Source organism: Quercus suber, unplaced genomic scaffold (assembly GCF_002906115.3).
Source record: "Quercus suber isolate HL8 unplaced genomic scaffold, Cork oak 2.0 scaffold_1126, whole genome shotgun sequence".
NCBI classification, from domain to species: Eukaryota; Viridiplantae; Streptophyta; class Magnoliopsida; order Fagales; family Fagaceae; genus Quercus; species Quercus suber.
In genome coordinates this window covers 41922-56891 of record NW_027070530.1, presented here as the reverse complement: position 1 = coordinate 56891, position 14970 = coordinate 41922, and the positions used below count along the sequence as shown (strand labels likewise).

General features: G+C 36.9%; 1 non-coding gene across 1 annotated transcript; it reads left to right on the top strand.

Annotated features, from left to right (window-relative positions):
* Window positions 1-7040: 7040 nt before the first annotated feature.
* Window positions 7041-8178, top strand: LOC111994305 (uncharacterized). Its single transcript, XR_010627366.1, has 2 exons — window positions 7041-7190; window positions 7646-8178. It is a non-coding gene; the product is annotated as an uncharacterized LOC111994305 (transcript).
* The last annotated feature ends 6792 nt before the right edge of the window (window positions 8179-14970 follow it).

Below are 14970 nucleotides of genomic sequence, written 5' to 3'. Positions count from 1 at the left end.
AGCTTACCAAATTCCGTTATAGCCCATAGTATCAACCAATAACCATTGGTCCCTTCTTAACTGCTTCCCAAAGCACCAAAAAGCCTTCTCAGAGATGTGGGTATGGTGAGAAAAGGATTTGGCCAAGAATCTCTCAAGGATGTAACAATGGAGAGGGTGAGAGTAGAAAAATTTGAAGAGTCTCTATGTAAAGATTGTGGATAAGTCAATCTTGTTTTTCTCTAGGGTTTCTCTCTGAAACTTCTCTTTGGAAGCTCTTTACATTTCGTGAGTATAAGCGGTATTTATACCAGGGTGAGAAAGGAATGCGATGAGTCAGTTTTTCCAAAACAGAGCTGGCTAGCGACTTGGCCTCGCAACTTGATTGAATCACGAGTTCAAGCCGCGAGCTAACTGAATGGCCAGTCTGGACATTTTGTCCTATAGTGCAACAGCTAGCATGCTAATTCAGCTTTTCTGCATGCTTCGCTTGTGTACATCATTTGGCGGCTTGCTAGTCGCGAGCCACCCATGAGATCTAGTCTCGAGTCCCTGTTTTACTGCACATTCTTGAGTATTTCTTCACACTCTCTCACACACTACCCTTACATGATTCACACCTAAGTACAAGATTTCTAAGTATCGAATTACAAGTAAATTGGCACGGAATAAAGTCAAAAAAATGGTTAATTAAATTCAACCTTACAGTAGAAATGCTAGATATCATGCACATGGAATTTTTGGATAGCTCTTCTTATTGTGAAAAAAGTCGCAGATAAAAATTGTCTTTAGAGAAACAAAACAACTGCCCTTTGGGCTTAAAAAAAACTGTAGATAATAAAAATTAAACTAAAAGGAAATAAACTGGAAATAAGGAGTGTTGTCGCCCTTGCCATTGTCTACTGGTAGTACTTTTTTAGGTGCTTTGCGTTCCATAGGTAATGCAACTTTAGCCCGTCCAGTGTCTCCAAGTGGTAGGTTTCCTTCTTATGCCATACTGCAACTCTGTATGGTCCTTTCCAGTTAGGCCCTAGCTTCCCCTGAGAAGTTTCTTTTATGGCACCCATCACCTTTCTTAAGACAAGATCTCCAACCTAGAAGTCCCTATGTCTGACCCTGGAGTTTTAGTGCTTGGCCATGAGCTCTTGGTATCATGCTAACCTTTGCTCAACTATTACTCTAACCTCGTTTACCAGATTAAGCTACAGGCATAGTGCTTTGTCATTTCTTCCCTTGTCATGGTTTCCTACTCGGTAGCTAGTAAGCCTTACTTCAGCTAGAATGGCCGCGTCGCTTCCATATGCTAGTCGAAATGGTGTTTCTCTGGTAGGTGTCCTTACCATCATTCTGTGCGCCCATAAGTCGCTTGGCAGTTCCTTCGGCCACATACCCTTAGCCCCCTCAAGCCGGGTCATGATAATTTTAAGCAAGGATCAGTTTGTGACCTCAACTTATCCATTGGCAAGAGGGTGGGTGGGAGATGAGTAGTAATTCTTGATCCCTAGTTATGAGCAAAAGTCTCGAAATGCGTCTTTGTTGAACTACAGATGATGTTCCTCTATACAAAGTTTCGCACATTTTTTTCTGTGATGGTGGCTAGTGCTTCTGCTTCTACTCACTTGGTGAAGTAATCTATACCGACCACCAGAAATTTTAGCTGTCAAATTGCTGTTGGGAATGGACCCATGATGTCAAATCCCAATTGCGTGAAAGGCGATGGACCCATCATTGGAATGAGTTCTTCTGATGGTTGTCGAATGAGGTTGTTGAACCTCTGGCAATTGTCACATGCTTTAACCTAAGTAGTGGCATCCTTCTACAAGGTGGGCCAATAGTATCTTGCCCGGATGAGTTTGTGTACTAATGATCATGACCCAAAATGATTTCTGCAGATTCCTTTGTGGACTTCTCGCATTACATAGTCTGCCTTCTCCGAGATGAGACACCTCAAATTCGGCTGAGAAAAGCTCCTTTTGTATAGAATACCTTTAATCAGAATGATACATGCTACTTGAACCTTCAACTTCCTTGCAATTTCCTTTTCGTTAGGCAATATGCCATCCTTTAAGTAAGAGATTATTTGTGCTGTCCAGTAGTTCCCAGGACCTATTTCCTGCACATTGATGCCGTCTATCAATGGGGAGATTTGAATGAAGGATAGTACCTGACTGGGGATAAGAATGTACTCTGTTAAGGAAGCTTTAGCAAGACGGTCGGCATGCTCGTTCTCCTTTCTTGGTATCTAGAAAAATTTCACTTGGAGGTCGTTAACTCAATCCTTTACTTGCTCAAGGTACTTCTTCATCCATTCATTCTTGCACTCATAGTCGCCATTAACCTGGTTGACTACTACTTGAGAATCGCAATATATGACAATACTTTCAGCTCTTGCCGCCTTGGCGAGATCCAGACCTGCTATTAAAGTTTCGTATTCTGCCTCGTCATTGGTTGTAGGGAAGTCAAGACGGATCATGCATTCGACCTTATCCCTTTCCGAACTATAGAGTACTACACCGGCACTGCTTGCTTGCCTGTTTGAAGCTCCGTCCATATGCATGCTCCATTGGGGGCTTTCTTTTGCCCCCTAGTCTTCCGCGAGAGTGAATTCAGTGATGAAGTCAGCAATGACTTGTCCTTTTATAGCCGTTCATGGTTGGTATTGTATGTTGAATTCTTTCAACTCAATTGCCCAAAGCGCCATCCGTCTAGTGGCTTCAGGGTTGTTCATTGCTCTTTGAAGGGGCTTATCTGTTAGGACGATCATAGTGTGTGCCTGGAAATATGGCTTGAGTTTACGAGCAGCAGTTACTAATGCGAAGGCGAGCTTCTCCATCGGTGGGTACCTTTCTTCTGCGCCACGAAACACCCTGCTAGTGTAGTACACATGCTTCTGTATCTCGTCTTCTTCCCTGACTAAGGCTTCACTGACAACTGCTAAGGAGACTGCTAGATAGAGGAATAATTCCTCCTTGGGTTTGGAGGGACTTAGTAATGGAGGGGAGGAGAGGTATGCTTTCAGGTCTTCAAACACTTGCTGACAATCAACCATCCATTTAAACGATTTCTTTAACATATGAAAGAAAGGTAGGCACTTATCGATCGCTCTTGAGACGAAACTATTCAGTGTAGTAACCTTGCCATTTAGGCTCTGTACCTCCTTAATGCTTTTTGGCGGCGTCATCCCCATTATTGCCCATATCTTGTCTGGGTTAACCTCGATGCCTCTTTAGGACACCATGAACCCTAGGAATTTCCCTACCGTCACCCCAAAAGCACACTTGCTGGGATTCAGCTTCATGTTATATGACCCAAGGGTGTCGAAGGTCTCTTGGAGGTCGTTCAAATGATCATCCTCCTACAGGCTCTTTACTAGCATGTTGACCACGTAAACTTGCATATTCTTTCCAATTTGATGTGCAAACATTTTGTTCATCAGTCTCTGATATGTGGCTCCTGCGTTCTTGAGCCCGAATGGCATCATATTGTAGTAGAAAAGACCCTAACTGGTGACAAATGAAGTCTTCTTTTGGTCGGCCTTGTCTAGCTTGATCTGGTTGTACCCAGAGAATGCATCCATGAAGCTCAGCAACCGGTGTCTTGCAGTTGAATCTACCAAAACATCAATTCGCGGAAGGGGGTAGCTATCTTTGGGGCATGCCCTGTTCAGGTTCGTGAAGTCTATGTACATCCTCTACTTTTTGTTGGCCTTTTTAACCATCACTACATTAGCTAACTAGTCGGGCTAGTATACTTCTTGAATAAAGTCTGCTTCCTGTAACTTACGGACTTCTTCGACTATGGCCTTGTCCCGTTCTTGCATGAACACCCACTTCTTCTGACAGACTGGAGAGAAGGTAGGTGATACATTTAGCTTGTGGACTATAATTGAAGGATCAATTCTGAGCATGCCCTCATGGCTTCAGGCGAATATGTCCTAGTTCTCCCCCAGAAACATTGTGAGCGCTTAACGGATCAGCGGGCTAGCCAGAGTTCCGACCTTGGTCATTCGTTCAGGCTTAGTATCCTCTAAGATTACCTCTTTCAATTTCTTTACTGGTTTCGCCACCGTCCGCTATTACTCTATGCACATAGTCTGCAAATGGTCGTCCATCTCCAACATGGCAATGTAACACTTGCATGCTGCCACTTGATCTCCCTGTACTTCTCCCATTCCATACTTGGTTGGAATTTTATCATTAGGTGGTAAGTTGAGGTTACGGCCTTCCATGAGTTAAAGGTAAGACGACCTAATATGGCGTTGTAAGCAGATGAACAGTCGACAACCAGGAACGTGACATCACTAGTGATTTGCTGCGGGTAATCTCCAACTGCTATGGATAAAGTGACTACTCCTAGTGGGTGTACCTTTGTTCCTCCGAACCTAACAAGTAGCGCATTAACTGGAATCAACTGTTCCCTATCAATCCTCATCTGCTAGAACACTGGGTAATAGAGGATGTCAGCAAAGCTCCCATTATCCACTAGGACTTGGTGGGTGTTGTAGTCTCCTACCCAAATGCTAACCATAAGTGCATCGTCGTGAGAGTGGTGGAGGCGCTTGGCATCTTCCTCTGTAAACCCAATAATAGGGTTGTCGATCCATGCCATCTTCGGGACGAATCCTGTCAATTGGACATTCTGGACCATCTGTAGATAAGTTTTGCCACCCTTGTTGGATGAGCCAGATGCTGTTCCCCTTACGATCATCCTTATGTCTCCTAGTAGGGCTCTAGAAGGCTTGTTTTCTCTTCGTGCAGTCATTTCTTGGGGCTAGTCTGTCCTTTCCTTACCGATGAACCTTTGCAACTTCTCTTGTCTGATAAGAGCTTCTATCTATTGCTTTAAGTCAAAGTAGTCAGATGTGTCATGACCGTGGTCACGGTAGAAACGACAGTATTTGTCTTTGGATCTCTTACTAGGGTCTCCCTTTAGCTTACCAAGGAATATCAGGGTTCTTTCATCCTTGATCTGCATCAGGACTTGATTAATCAGGGTGTTCAGTGGGGTGAAGCTTGCGAACCTTCTAGTGGGAGGCTTAGAGCGCCTATCATCCATTTTGTCTCCTGTCCTTGCTATCTTTCGCCCCCTGTCTTGTTTGGATTCCTCCTGCCTTTCCCTCTTCCTAGGCTTCTCTTCGTGAGCTAGCAGTGTGTCTTCCACATTCATATACTTAGTAGCCCTGTAAAGTGCATCCGACATAGTTTTTGGGTCATTCTTGTATAAAGAGAATAGAAACTTACCTTTCCATAACCCATTCATGAATACGGCCATGGGTATCTTGTTGTCAGCTTTATCGATGGAGAGGGTCTTTTTGTTAAAGCGAGCTATGTAAAACCTGAGCGTCTCATCTTCTCGTTGCTTAATGTTCATCAGGCATGCAGTTGACATCTTACACCTGTGATCCCTGATGAAGTGTGAGGCAAACTAGGCGCTTAACTCCTTAAAAGTACCAATGGAATTGGGCGTCAACTTGCTAAACCAAATCCTTGTAGGGCCCTTCAGTGTAGTAGGGAAGGCCCTGCACATGATCTCGTCTGCTACTCCTTGCAAGTGCATTAGGGTCTTAAAAGATTCCAGGTGCTTTAAGGGATCCTTGGACCTGTCGTAAGTTTCTAGTTGTGGCATGCGGAACTTTAGTGGAAAGGGGAATGAGGTGACAGGTGCCGTAAAGGGCAAGCCCGTTCGATGGACTAGCTCATCGAGGTCGCTTGACACCCGTCCTCTGAGGGTGTTCATCATGACGTCCATCCTCTCTTTCATCATCTGCATCTCCACTACCATGTGAGGTAGAACAGTATCTGCAGCGGATGGACGGCTTGTATCTAGTCACTCTTGTTTGCTTGGGGTGTTGCTGCCTTTTAGCCCCTCTTGATTCCTTCTTTCAGTGCTGGTTCCTTCTTGGTCCTCCTCTTGAGTGTTAAGTGTTGCGTTCTTTTGGTGCAGTTGCTTCTCTAGGTCATGATTTTGCTTGGTGAGGCGTTCTACTACCGCTGCGACAATCTAGACCTGCCTCTTGAGGGCAGTGGTACGCGGTTCATCTCCTTGAGCGTTGTTGGTGGTTACCATTGAGTGAGTAAGTACCATGCAACTCTTCATCCGGAAAGCGATAGTATGGCTTGCAAAACTTCGTTTTTCCTACAGACGATGCCAAAAATTGTCAGTAAGTCGCATAGCCTCCACGTGCTCAAGACAAAACTTGCACAACACTGAACAAGAAGACCTTGGGAGAGTACCGATGTGGTACCAGTCAAAGACCTTCTGAAAGTTAAGTTAGAAAGCTTCTCACAACTCTAGAGTGTCAGAGCTGGGAGAAATTATGCGTATCTTGATTTATGAGGGCTTTAGGGCTTTTATAGTAGTATAGAACCGACTTTCTCTCTTTCTTGGGGAAGGGGAACTTTTCCTTATAAGGAAGATCCTCACAAAAGAACTTATTTTACGGGATCCTTTTCATATAAAGATTTTTTTTATTAGGGTTAGTTGTGGCACGCAAGATATTTCCTTTCGAAATTTCTTGAGGACTACTTAAACTACGTGGATGTCACGTGACCTTGCCACCATCCACATTGTATCCATCACCTTGAAGACTATTAGCATTGTGTGGATATCATGTGGCCTTGCCTCTGTCCACATTGTATCCATCCACTTCCTCATCCGTCCTCTTTTATGCATACTCCCCGTCTTCTTCCATTACCTTGATCACAAGCAACAGGGTATTGTTGCTCGTGACTAATTTAGTAGAATGAGATTGTCTATGTCTATTTCTCCCTCTCCGGCACATAATAAGAATAGTAAAGGCAATGCATTTCAATCTTTTTCGAAAAGAAAAACATTAAAAAAATAAAAAATAAACAAACAAGCGTAGAGAAAACTTTGACCTAGTAATTTTTAAGTCTTCTAGCCAACTTTTTCTAAGTCTTCTTTTTAGTTTTATCTTAATTTGGTTTTATGTGTTACCCTTTTATTACTGTAATACTTTTCAATTATATCCCAATTGATACTTTGTCTTGTTCCAGTGAGTTTAATAGCCATTACCATTACACGTGCTCATGCTTGGATGGTCTATAAATAAGATGGTGGGTGGAGAAGCTTAGCACCACTAACTCTCAAAATGAAGGCCACTCTAATTGTCTGCCTTCTCCTGGCTTCAACTTTTTTCATTCCTCCTTCAGCTGCAGCTAGCAACAGAGACAAACCAAGAATCCCGATAGGTAGTGATGGGAGAACTAGTTTCTAGTAGTAGTAGATGGTTGTGTTTTACATTCAAGTTGCAGTATTCTTATTAATATAATCATTTTTTTTTTTTTTTTTTACTTATAAAAGAAGTTCATTGATCAAGATTTTGAATTTGCATGCTAGCAGTTGCTCAATTATGTTGAAAAAAGTTGGTCAAGAATGAATAATTCAATATTTTGTTAGATTGAAATAAGGTTTTTTTTTTTTTTTTTGGGGGAAAAAGGCCTAAAAGATTATCACTTATTCACGTACAAAAGTTAGTATTTTTCTAATAAAGTATGACCAAATACTAGTTATTAGTTTTCTGGTACTTTAGTTTTTGATATTTTCAATATATAATAAAACTCGAGCCCCCATTGTTAGGGCCTATCTGCTCCTAGTTAATTTTCTTAATTTGTTCATATTCTGATAACTTTTTCTCATATACCAGGTAGGTGTGATCCAAAAGGTCCTTATGGGCGGGGATGTATCAAGCCGCATCTCCATCCTTGAAGCCACCACCACCTTCGCCCTTCAAGCCCCCAACTCCACCCAGCAAACCGCCACCTCCAATCCGCAATAGGCCGGTAATTCCATGCGGTAAGAAAAATACGCCTTATTGCCAACCTGAACCTCGACCTCGATGTACTCCTAGCGTATATAAGCGTTGTCCTCCTTAAACCCTTGAGATATGAAGCGCCATGGTTCAGAAATAAGTGAGCATTAGGTTGCTTATTCTCGTGAAGATCAGTATTTAAGAATAAAGTGAATCTGGTTTGATATATGGTTAGTGGCTTATAATTCCTTGTCATTTACTATACTATGCACTCCATAATAATTAGATGTAACGTGTATAAAATAAAAGTTCTGACTAAAAATTAGTCAGTTGGCTAATTTGATGCAATTCCATGCAAATTCCAAATACTATCTTGTCTCCCTTTCTGAAATTGTTCGGAGTTATAAGATTATTTATTTATTTTGTCACATTTACTAGAAAAACATACAAATCAAAAGAAGTCATATAAACTATTCACAGATCCGCCAGGAAAAATGTGTATGACTTTCGAGTAAAAGAAACATATGAATGTTGAGAGGAATGGGGCAAAGTGACTTAAATGAATAATATCAATCCCAGTCACACTTCTCATTTGCAAGTATTCCAACAACAACAACAACAGCAACAAAAAAAATCATTTTACCATTTCTATTACATCATATCTATTAACTTTTCTGTCATACTTATGTCCTTATGACACTTAACAAAAGAATATATATATATATATATATATAGGAATTCTATTTATTAGATTGAGGAAATCAGGAAGTGTGAAATTAATTTTGAATTCACTCATAATTAGGATTTTCACCTTGTTTTATTTTACCATTTTAGAAGGTGTGGTGTTATATATACCGCCACCAATTAATAAATTCAATTACTCAAATTGATTAATTAGTCAAAAAATTACATGCAAATCAAGTGGAGGCACAATCAAATTACCAAACTAAATAAAGTGCGGTGGAAAATAAATCTGACATGATGATTTGACCACGAAGGGGAAATTCTTCATAAGCAAAAACTCCACCAGGTGAATTTTAGTCACCACTCCAGAATAATTCACTAATCAAGAATCAAGCGGTTACAAGTATAATGAATCTTACCCCAACTGGACTATTCCAAAATACTAACCTACAGTTAAAACTATTGACATATACCAATATCAGCTTTAATATCCAATTGGACTAGTTCTTGTAGAGAATTTTTCTTTGCGCTTATATGTGACTAACAGCACAGCAACAATTGATTATTGTTGTTTGATAGAGGTATTCAATCCACACTTGTAGTTCTAGAAGCAGCTTGGCACAAAAACTTAAGGTGCACAAAAAGTCTTAGCAACTCTTGTAAAGTGTGTATCTTTTTATATCTCTATGGACGACTGTAAAATATAGCTTTTATATGCTCGAAACCCTAGTGCACAAAACCCTAGGAAAGTGTTGTTATCATGGGCTGAAAATAGATCTTGGATTTCAAATTTCTTAAGGCTCGATAGATTGGTTGGGTTTAGGTCTTAGACATGGCAAACAGTCAGATCAAATCAGTCGGGTTGTGAGTCAAAATGGGTTGCGTTAAAAAATGGGTCATTTTAAACAAGTCAAACTAATCGGGTTGCGGGTGAGTCGGGTTGACCCATATTTTCACATGAAAACAATAAAATAAAAAAACAAGTAATGCCAAATTTTTAGAGAGAATGAATCAAATCAATCAAGGAAACAAATTGCACATAATACACTCTTTTTTTTCGTTAAGTGGGCACCTATATTATTAGACTATCTGTGTTACTATTATACATGTGAAAGGGGGGGGGGGGGGGGAACCAAAAAACATAAAAGTTCCATATCCTTCCAATTATAATAGTTTTGAGCATGACTAAATTTTTTTTACAATTATGATAACAAAATCTTCCATATTAATAACTCATTGATAGAATGCTTGTAATTATAAATTTACAACTTGAGAGAAAGATAGATTCTAAGGAGCACAAAAAGTATATATTTTAAGTTTACACACTTTAGATTCAAAGTTCACTAATGATATGTACTTTTGGACTTTTTCTTTTACTTTAGTTTTGTGCTAGTTAGACTAAGCGTTAATAACTTAGTCATAGTATTTTACTCTACTACTTTAATATTTAACTTAGTTTAAGATGTTTAGTAGTGTAGACGTGTAATTGTAAATGCTTTTGCTTTTTGTTTTTTTTTTCCTTTTAATTAACTTAAAAAAAATAATAATAATAAATGGGGGCATGGACACTACCACTGGTGGCTACTAAAGGGTTACTAAATGGCTAATTGGTGCCTTTATGTTTATGCATGTAGCACCTTGGCATGCAGTCTAAATAGTTTTTAGAGAAAAAAAAAGTTTTAAAAAATGGGTCGGGTTGACCCTAAAAAAAAAAAAAAAAAAGGCAAGTTTGGGTTGGCTTGTTTTTATATTTGGGAAAAAAAATTCGGATTTGGACTTGGTCAAAATGAACAGGTTCAAGTCGAATCAACAGATTTCAACCTAGTTTGCCATGTCATAGGCCCAAAACAACATGGGCGGGGAATTTGAAACAAAAAAAATAATAATAATAATAAAAGACAGTCCTACCCGACACCTGAGAAACCAACCCGATCGACTTAGACCCAAATATTTGGGCTTGGGTCAAGCTTTTGCCTGGCAAACCTGACATTTTTCAAGTTAGGTTGCGAGTGGCTATGAACACCGACCCGACCTGACCCAATATCAATCCTACCCTTAATATATAATATATGTTTTGGGGTTTGCGATGCCTCTTATAATTCCTAGTCACGCATTATGCATTCCATAGTAGTTTCATGCAATCTAATGTTTGCAAAAGAGAAGTCTTTGACTAAAATTTAGTTAGTTGGCTAATTTGTGGTGTCGTTTATCTTTCCGCATTTTATTACTACTCTGTGACTAATCAAATCTAAATCCAAGAATATACTCGGTTAACTAATTGAATTGGGTCAATTGGATTAAAATCATAATCAATCAATTGGGTCTAAACTATCTAACAAATGTTTTGAGAGAAGGTTGTTAGCAATGACAACGCTGGGCCGACCCAATAGATTTAGAAGCCTAAGACAACATATTCTAACGAGCTCTTTTTGCTATCACTTCAGCATTTTAAATGTTTATCACAGCCATGGAAACGGGGAAATTCAGGATTTCCTCATAGTTTTTTTTTACAAAGCATTCCATATGTGGTGTGGGGATAAATTTTGTTTCCTCTCTCTCTCTCTCTCTCTCTCTCTCTCTCTCTCAATAATTTAGCTTTATTTGTAACAAAAATCTATATTGTGTGTTTGATTTTGTTGGAGGAATGAGAAAATCCTAGCAATTAGTGTTGGATGTGATCTCACCTCCGTTGTGGAACAAAACTGGAAAAATGTAATTTTGTATGGAACAAAAAAAAAGGGCAAAAAAGATTTAAAAAACCGTTTTGAATATATATATATACATATAGTCACAATTTTTTTTTTTGAATTTTATAATTTGATAATTACAATGAAGATGAGAGATTTGATCAATGTACGTCTTTTAATAAATAAAATAAATAAATAAATAAATAAATAAAACATGAGGAGGTGCTAACAATTTTTTATTTTGAAGAAGAAGGTGCTAATTAGTTGAGTTACAAAACTATTAGCAATATTTTTCTTCCCTAATGTGAACAAAAGGACATAATTTTAATACATTAAAACTTACATTGTTTTATATAAGTTGGTGTGACATTCTTCTCAAAAGAAAAAGTTCATGTGACATTTAACGGACATGTTACTATGTTAGTAGTAAATATGAATGAAAGGATTTTTTTTTTCACAATTTCAAGTGCTGTTAAGGGTATGATCCCAATCCCAAATTTTAAACTTTAGTGGAAAAAATAAAAAATAGCTTTAATTAATGGTATTAATTTAATTTAATCTTAATTACAATTAAAATCTAATATGTATTATTCCTAAGAAATTGTACCTAAATTTTACTTATTTTTTATTCATTTGCCTTGTTCATAGGGTAATTGATTTTTCTTTGTCTGAAGACTAATCCCCTGTTTGAAGACGAAACGACAGAATTCAATGATGTTGAATTGAGGTAGATATATTGCGACCATGCAATATCCACGAAATATGTCCGAGGAAAACCCATTGATCGGACCATTGCCTTGAAATTTCTTTTTAATTCAATGTCAAGGATTTTTTTTTTTTTTTTTTTTTTTTTCCTGAGAGGAAAAGAAAAAGTATTAAGCTCTAAGAAAAAAAAGTTGATGAAATAACGACACCAGGCCAGTACTTTAGTTTAGATTGCAGTCATTGCACGCACATTGCAAAATTTGGAGCCCCCTAACTCAAAGCTGTCTGAATTGGGACCAGTGGAAGATTTTTATATAAAAGTCATTGTTAAGAAGACAAAAAAGTGGTACCTCTTTTTTCTATTATTTTTGGAATTAGTAAAGACTCAGGTGATTAACAAATGTTCCAATCTAAAAAATTAAAATAAAATAAAATTCCTATTTTGTTAGTTTTCTTTCTCTATTTACGAAATTTAGAGAGACTTTTCAAACTGCAATCTCAAAAAAATAAAAAAAAAATAAATAAATAAAAGCTTTTTAAGTTATTGTAATATTTTAACAGAGTACACATTTGGCCCTCAAGGAAAATTTTATTTTGTTCTTTTACACTTCAAAATATTCACTTTGACTCTTAATGAAGAATTGGTTGATCACTTCCAAATGTTTCGGTGTTTCAACTTGGTGAAGACTTAAGGTCGTCAACTACAGGTTGAACTATTATGTTAGTTTTCTCAATTTACATAATTTAGATAGACATTTCAAACAATATTCTATAGAAAAGTAGACCATAATTTGCTAGATTAATGAGGTTACTAATTAGCGGGGTTATGACTTATAAGGATGCATGTGTTCATCTTGCTAAAAATATTTTGCGCATTGAAACCAAAATTAAAAATTCACCAAAATGAGAACTCCATTGAAGTAGTGCTGGAACGGAGAAGACAGATTGAGTCATACTTCACTGATATTTAAGTAGAAATAGGAGAAGCACAATTCCAATGAATTTTCTTTTATTTTGAGTGAGGATGAAAGCGAAGGGAGAGATGGGGCGGCCAGGAAAACAAAAGAAAGTGATTTGAGGCCTGCAGTTGTTTTGGACTATGACGTGTACAATGAGATGAGAGTAGACTCAATGGACTATATTTGAATTTGGCTTACATTGATTTCTATATACAAACAATTTCACTATTTTTATGTACTTCTTTAGTTTATCTTGAAATGTATCATATTCATCAGAACATTATCTACTTCTCTGTTTAATAAATTAATTCAAATTGAGAATTGAGAATGGCATGTACATAACTGAAGCATCTAGTTAAAAACGTTGTAGCTCAATTAATATTTTTTGTATTTTCAATAAAGACTTTTATGGTTCAAAACTTCAAATTCTTCATTTTCTAACTATATATTTTCCTTTTTTTTTTTTTTTTTTTTTAATGTTAGAAGTCTAATGGTGTACTCTTCAAAAAAAGTCTAATGGTGTATAATCTTGACGTGTGGATTATAGAATTTGGCCCTCTCTTTCAATTTCAGCATGTTTTTTATTTATTTATTTATTTACAATTACACTTAACTTTGACCAAATACGTCGGTACATCCAAATCCAAATGTATTCTCGAATTTCGAGTCTTTAGTTTTTCCAAATTGACCATTTCAATGTGATAAGGATTGTAATATGGCACGAGTTCATGAATATCAATAAATAATATACTTAATTGCAAAAAGGAGGGGAGCGCATAACGAGTTCTATGAGGTTGCCCTCATAGAAGAGGGGCTCTAAATTTTGACGGAGTCGAGTTAGATTTGGACCTATCTTTTTAAAAGAAGAATGTTCGTGGAACGTTATAGAATTTGAAACTTTCTTGACTCTTGATTTTTAGGTTGATTTTCGTAGTACATAAAAAAAAAAAAAATTATAATTTTTTCCATAATTATCTTAGTTAAAAAATTGTGATAATTTTTTGTCACTTTTATATGGAATCAATTTTTTTTTCTCTATTATTCCTTAAAAAAAAAAAAAAAATCTCTATTATTCACAGTTAGCTACATCAATAGTTATAATAAAAGTTGTGATATTTTATTTGGTCTTAGAATATTTGTGTGTTTTTTAATATCTTTTCCATTGTGCTTTTTGAAAAGAAAAGTGTATGCAAGTTTTTAGAAAGGAATGGAATCACACTGTTGAAATTCCTATTTTCGAAACTACGACGTGGCCAAAAAAAAACAAGGGCCGCCGCCCATAAGGCTGCTTTATTCATAATGAATAATGATAGAATCTCTATGTTGTACTAGAAAACTAAAATTAATTGTTGCGTTGTCCAAGAGGCAGTCGTCAAGTTTGCGGTGTGAGAAAGGTAGTTGACAACTTGTCCCTATCGCCTAACAAGTGTCCACTGGCCTCGGGCAATGACTGTAATCTAATAGAGAAGTGATTTATTAAAAAAAATAAATAAACAATTCTAATTTTTTTTTTTTTTGGATGAACAAATAAACAATTCTAATAGAGAAGTAATTTAACAACTTTGATGATTATATATTGAAACTTTTTTTTTTTTTGAGAAGAATTATATTGAAACTATAAATTAATACTGTAATCAAAAGCATTACTGGAAAATTCTCTAATTATATGATGGCAACCTATATCTAATTATTTGATAATTAGAATATATCACCAGCACTTTGTTAGTATGATTATTTTATCCCTACAATGTGATTAACTTGTTAAAACAAAATTAGCTACCTGGTTTTAAAGATCTAAAGCTTTGTTTATTTCGACATTAGCATTTACTATTTTTAGAAATGTCTATAAGGTGTGGAATTTTCATAGAAAATTTCATATACTTTCTGTAGTCTATGGATTGTGGGCATGGGCGGCTCTGGTTAGTTCAGGGGTTCAAATGAACCCCCTAAGCTGGGCCAAAAAAATTTTTATATATAATTTTCTAAATTTTTTTATTTGACCCTCTTCAAATAAAATTTTGAATCCTCTGAACTGAAATATTTTTTTTAAGCAAATTTGAAATAAACTTGAATATGATCATCTTGACAATGTCTTGGTCTTTTTAAACATAAATAAATAAACTCCAATAACAAACTAATTTAATCTAAAATATGGGGAAAAAATAGTAAACCTAACAATAAAAGT